Genomic DNA, 6,800 nt, shown 5'->3' with positions numbered 1-6,800 from the left:
ATCTGCAAAGGTCTTTGAGTACGATGACCCGCTAACTCCTGTCACGCACTGGCCTTTATCTCTGTGGCACATGCTAATATGCCATGACGGCTGCCTTTGCTGTAAGGGCTAAAAACCGTACACTTGCTGAAAATGGGATTTGTGGTGGAGTATCAGAGAACAGACAGTGAGATAGGGCTATTTTATCCCTAAGTATTACAGACAATACATGGATTATAATTGCTATTTGTTGGATTTTTTGTTGTACGTTTTTTTAATCATCCTGCAAACCAATCTGCCACATTCAACATCAAATACTTTGTTGGTTACTCTGGGATACACAGAAGTATTTTCTGTTTTAATTCATCCAGCTATTTATTTTACTTCAAAACTAAAAGGAACATTTTGATGAAATTCGGTGGAATTATGAAAAAAACTGTTGATGCTCTCAAAAGTGGAGGCAGGAGACGGGAAGAGCTCCGCATGCACAAAATTTTCACTTACATTTGATAACTCAAAAGTAGAATTTGAACCTTCAATTCACAAAAAAAGGAGAAAATGAACTGAAGGTTAATTGTCTTTCAAAAGGGTACTCTCATTGGAACAGGGGCTTTTGACCTTTTTATGTACATACAAGTTCCTTTATATTTGTCAGTATGTAGTGGATCCATAATACATCTCCCAGGCCGTTAGCGAGCTAATCGTACTCTTTCATTTAGCCTGGTTGCTCAGTCTAGACCACACCATCTTTTTCATTTCTATCACCAAACTTTCTTTCGTATACCATATTTAACACAAGAAACGTTAAGCGTAGTGACAAATATATACTGTACAGTACACCAAGTTTTGTGACGATGTCTTTTTTAAACGTTATTCTCTATTCATGTCGCCGGCTAGGCAGAGGTGTGTGCTCTCTGAGTGCTTCCCAGCAAACAGTTATACCTCCCTTCACCCTTCCAGGTACCTGGAACCCTTCCAATTACTTTGTTTTCCTTGCAGGGTTAAAGTAAGTATGTCTTTATACGTGACTGTAATTATATTTTGTTTCGGGGCACTTGCTCAGAGGGCACTTTCCTTCCAGCACAAGGAGTTGCCCACGGTGGAAATCAACTTAAAGCCCTGCTGGTATTTAGAATACTAAATTACCAATCTGCCCTCATCCCAGCTCAAGAAAATGAGCCTTAACAGCTCGGTAACATGCTGATCTAGCCAGCATCTAACCCTGCTGTGATGTGGATTTGATTTGGCTGCTACTATCTTTATTTCCCCTGGGCTGCACTGCTATCACAATGAGGCAAGGAGGTTAGCCATCTTGCAGAATGGAAATGCTCCCATAAATGTGCAGTATGTGAGAGACTAGCCACTGGGACCACTCCTGCCTAATGGCTGTCTGATTGACTGAGCAAAGAGAGGGAGAGAGGGGAGGAAGTGAGGCTGTGGAGTGCAGAAGGGTTACAGCACTGTAGACTTGTTCCGGTGTACTCCACTGTAATACTACGAAGAGTGCGTATGAGCATACTTTTTGGTATTTGGTGTACGTGTATTGTCTATGAGTTTGTGGGTGAATCTAATGTACCCCCCCACCCCCACACACACACACACACTCTCAAACACTTTGGCCCTAATGAAGGCTGCTTACAGTATAATGAGAGATGTGGTCAGATAATGGAGGGGGTAATTACTCCAGCGTGGAGCAGACGCTGGTTAAGAATTACATTATTGATTGGCTAGATGCGGCGGCATGACAGGCCAGGTGCGCACAGAGAAATAGAGAGGAGAGGAATCAGTGACTAGAATAAACAGCTTGTCTATCTGGTTGTAAATCAAGGCAGATGCACGAGGTGCAAAGGTAAGTGGAGTGTGTGTTTGTGCTCGCATCCACACACACACACACACACACACACACACACACACACACACACACACACACACACACTCCAGCTGAGCAACTTCCCACCTGAGGCAGAAACTAACATGCAGTATATGAGTGTAGTGATCCAAATAGTTCCACTCAGGAGGGAAATGTCTAAACTGTAGCTAAGCTAAATGTTTGCAGGGGTGTAGACTTGGCCTCAGCACTGGTAGGAACACGACTACGATGTTAAACCAGCACACTCCTGTGCCCAGGTCTAATCATACATCTCTGGGTTACAAGTGCAGCCTGCCACCGTTTTATTTCTCTCAGTTGCTGCTAACACAACCTCACTCAAAAGATTATACAAATAAGTTTACCTCTAACCAGCACAAATGGTTCCTTGTGTAGACGCATGTCTAGCCTTACTCGGTATACTCAAATAATTTCACCCTTGAAGGTTAATCTATACTCTCCAAACACAGTTCTGTCATGGTGACTATTAAAGAGAGAAATAACATTGATTTACCTGAATTATTTTACCCAGAGCAGCAACTTGGAGGGAGTACAGAAACTTCATAACAAAAATTAACTGCAAATATTGTCGGCCAAAATGCCAAATTCCCTCAACAGACACATTAGAGATGATAGAGAACAACTTTAAGTGAGATAAAAACCTAAGGTGAGCCGATAGATGTCTCATATTTATAACCGAAACTGTTAGCGGAGCTGGTTTATAGCCTGTGGTTATTATAGTTAAAGAGGAGCTTTAAAAATGAAATGAAATATCAACAGTAGCATTGAAGACACACGCGTATCTTCTTAACCCAGAATCCCCCCACTGAGTAGCGATCAATGCATTATCATTGATTCCCTCTTAGACAGCATCTTGTATGACACAAGGATCTTCCCTGGTTCTTTTCAAACCACCCAGAAGCTTGAGAATAAATATCCAACCATTAGATAAACAAGTGAACTTGTCATTTTCACCCCAAGCACTCTTCTGCTCCCGGCGTTCCCATGAAAATTCAGGATTAAATCGATGGAATATTTATTTCTGTGAAAGGAATCAGTCGATGGAAAAATCAGAAGAAAGAAACCAAAGAGTCTCAATCGAACATTGCTTTTGAAAAACGAGTAAGAATTGAAACCAGTATGTTCCTGAAATGCAATCAAATGTGTTAAATTTGAGAGACATTTTGATTGTTATTACAGATACAGAATTGATTTTGCTTTTGTATAATATGCACTTTGTTAATTGATTTCTTACCATGAAAAACAAGCATAGGAACTAAGAATTTTTCTTCCCTCTGCTCCCTCCCATTCATGGGTTGGGTGTTTATATTGTTGTTTTTCGTTCTTTTGCCAATGAATACCTCATTCTCGCAACAGCATACAAACAATGTGCTAACTCCAGCTGTATAGCAGGACTTCATATTCCACTTACAGACAGGGCGCTCCCTGCCAACTAGCCTGCAGGGTGTGCACTGTGTGCATGTTCCTCTATGGATGTGCAGCACCATGTACAGTATGAGAGCTGTGTACTGTACGTGTGTTTTCAAGGGTTTAGGCTTTTCGTTACAGCAGGGGGCCTGGCAGACCAGTGTTTCAGAGTTTGTCCCTAGAGGCTGCCTTTTTTCCACAAGCTCAACACGATCAATTTGCCAACCTGAGGAAAGAGAGAGATGGATGTGAAGGGGTAGACCAGGGAGGATGGATGGACAGCCTGGGACCCAAGCATGGCAAACAGGATTGATGAGAGAATACTGCACAAGTATAGAAATCCCTTCATTTAGCCAGCAGGCCTCCTGTGAGAAGCTGGGGTGAAAAAAAAAAAAAAAACTGAACAAAGTCAAGAAGATGAAGAAGGTGAAAGAAAGAAAGACGAATACTGAACAAGCATGACAGTAAGCCTCCTCCCCTCCATTCATGAGAGTGTTAGGAGGTGAGCGTAATGACCGGAGTCTCTCTCTGCAGCCTCCTGCAGGGTTCCAGCGCCGTCTTTGCAGCACAAACGTTCTGTATCACAAAGACAGCGACAAGGATTTTTTTAAAACCTGTCAGTTACATCCAAGCCAGCATAAAAGGAATGTATAACAGCAGGTGAGATTCTGCTGGAAATGAACACACCCAGAATCAGCAACAGAGCTATTCAGCCGAGACGGTGTGACATCGGTGTGTGCGCCGCGTCCCTTGTGTGTTCCTAACTCAGCCCTCGCTGTTGTGCTGTAGTACCACGGTCACAAGCTGCCGATGAAAACAACAGCTATGAAGACAACAAAAACAACACAGTTCTTCATTCTAAAACCAGTTCAGCTCACACACACCAGGGATGGAAAAGAACACAGTTCCTCAGGTAACAGTAAAAATAGAGCTGGATAAAGTAGTACTCTGATAAACGTAAAAAAAAAAAAAAAACTCCATTCAAAATTGTACTTCCATAAAAGTATAGAGAAGTATCTGCTACAGAGTCGACTCAAGTCAATGTGAAAGTAAACATTCTCTAAAATGTAAATACTGGTGTAAAGTACATGTGCCTTGACATTGTTCTGAAGTACTGCGCTTGAGTAAAAATACTTATCTCCCACCACTGGCTATTATATAATGTGACAAGCACATGTGAAGCAGTAAAAAAATACAGGGTGAAGTTGTTGCCTTCGATGATATTTTTCTGTGTCATCTGAAATAAACCATCATCATTGTCCTCTCCCAGAAGAAATTACACACACACACACACACACACACACACACACACACACACACACACACACACCAAACCCCAGTTCCATTCAAATCAACATGTTCCAGCATCTTAGAGGCTTGTTTAGTTCTAATTTGTCTCCTGTTCAGGCTCATTAAGCAAATCAAGTGTTCTTTTCAATGTTATTGTTTTGTCAAGAGCTAATTTATTTCTTAAAATTCATAAATAGATAAAGAGCTTTTTAATATCTTAGGAATGGGCAGATATGACAGAGTAATAATATGATAAAACTGTCAACATCTGATAATGATTTTAAATTCAGCTCAGTCAGTCGAAGTAGGCCGGACGAAGAAATCTTGTTTGGCATTTTCCTTTCATGACGGGTGATGGGTGCGCACGGGCGCTCTGGAGTCTGTTCTAATCCGACCAGAACTCTTCGCCGCACGTCATGTCACGTGAGGGGTGTGATGTCAACTTGACGGGAAATGTGAGTGTGAAGACCCTACAGTCCTCCGAGTTAAATGACAGAAATCTGCTTGTTCATCGGCGACACTGAACTATTCAGCCTGTGTCCCAACATCACCATAGAGACCATTCCCATCCTTTCCTAGCAAGGCAACTTCTCCTGGCTCTTTTAGAGACAAAAACACAATACAAGCACATCTGATAGCGATAGATTCAAGAAATATTTTTGAAAGTTTCAGGGCTTTACGAACTATTAAAGGCTTTATCAGCCGTATTTATCTGTGTCTGCTGTTCTTAACGGCCCAAACAAGCTGCTGTAAAGCATGGCTGTAACTCTCTTCATAAAAATGCTGAAATACTGTGGTGAAATGTTACTGACAGGAGTCCATTAAAATCTCATTAAATTCCCAGCCATACAGTAACAGCAGCGCATTGTGGCCGAGTAAATTGAAGCCGAGCTCGCTGGCGCGGTTGCAGGCCTAATGGAAAATCTCAAAACCTTTCAGCGCAGAGAGGAAATTAGAATTACACTCAGCGTAGCATCGTTTTAACCTGTACAGCTCAACCCATACAGTAATGCTGGCTAATGTGCATGGAAATGAGGCTATAATGTCTCTGTGTTTGTCCAAATTGAAAGAAAAAGAGCCAACAAACATTGGTGGGTAATAAATTAGTTCTGTTTTCATCTTTCTCTAGTTGTATATGAATAATATCGACTCGTAAAGTGAGAAGTCACAATTAGCTCGGCAATCAAGAGAAGGAGGGGTGGGGGGGTACATTTTTGGGCATCTGAAAATGTATAAAATGGATAAAACATATATTTTATCTTACCTTGAAAAGAAAAAAACATCCGTGAATTAACCAGTGTTATTAGCAATGATCTGATATATGGAGACAAAACAAAACATAAGAGGGTGGTGCATCAAAGGTAGTGCTTTATGGGGGGGGGGGGGGGGGGGTGTACTGTGGGTGATGGAAAAATAAACATGCTGTAAATGCCAGGAACTTTTTTTTTTCTAATTACCAACTCCATCCATCACTCCATCCATTTTGTTGCGCTTATCCTGTTAAGGTTCGGGGGGGGGGGGGGGGGTTGGGAGCCTATCCCAGCAGCCTTCAGGTGAGAGGTGGGGTTCACCCTGGACAGGTCACCAGTCCATCACAGGACCAACACATAGAGACAGACAACCATTCACACTCACAGTCACACCTACAGTCAATTTAGAGTATCAATCAGCCTCGTCCCCTCTTGATGTCTTTGGATTGTGGGAGGAAGCTGGAGTACCAGAGAGAACCCACGCAGGAACAGGGAGAACATGGAGACTCCACACAGAAAGATCCTGTGCCAGGACTTGAACCCGGAACCTTCTTGCTGTGAAGCGACAGTGCTGACCACTGCACCACCGTGCAGCCTTAATTACCAACTCATTTAATAAATTAAATACATGTTTTTGAGAGCATTAATGATTAGAATATGGACTCAATTTCACTGTTTGATTCCATATATTTTATCCCCTATTTTATATCAATGTGTAATGCTTTTGTGTCCTTTTTGCAGCGATAGTACTCAATACTTCGTGGGGGGGGGGGGGGGTCTTCGACTTACTATACACGTCCTATAGATGCTACAATAGTAGAGCAGTGGAAGAAGACAATCCTGATATGCCCAGGGAGGAAGGAGGAAGGAAGGAAGGGCACTGAGTTTAAGTTCACAAAATATTTTTTCCCTTCTTAAGACAGGAAGGCAAGGTATCTAAGAGACAATAGTTGTCTTAAAAGGAAATGACTCAGCAGTCCACATCA

The sequence above is a fragment of the Aulostomus chinensis genome, chromosome 8 (genome assembly GCF_037954235.1).
Source record: "Aulostomus chinensis isolate RoL2024-O1b breed Wild chromosome 8, RoL_Achi_v1.0, whole genome shotgun sequence".
NCBI lineage: Eukaryota > Metazoa > Chordata > Actinopteri > Syngnathiformes > Aulostomidae > Aulostomus > Aulostomus chinensis.
The sequence above is the reverse complement of the archived record's forward strand: the minus strand, read 5'-3'. Positions refer to the sequence as shown.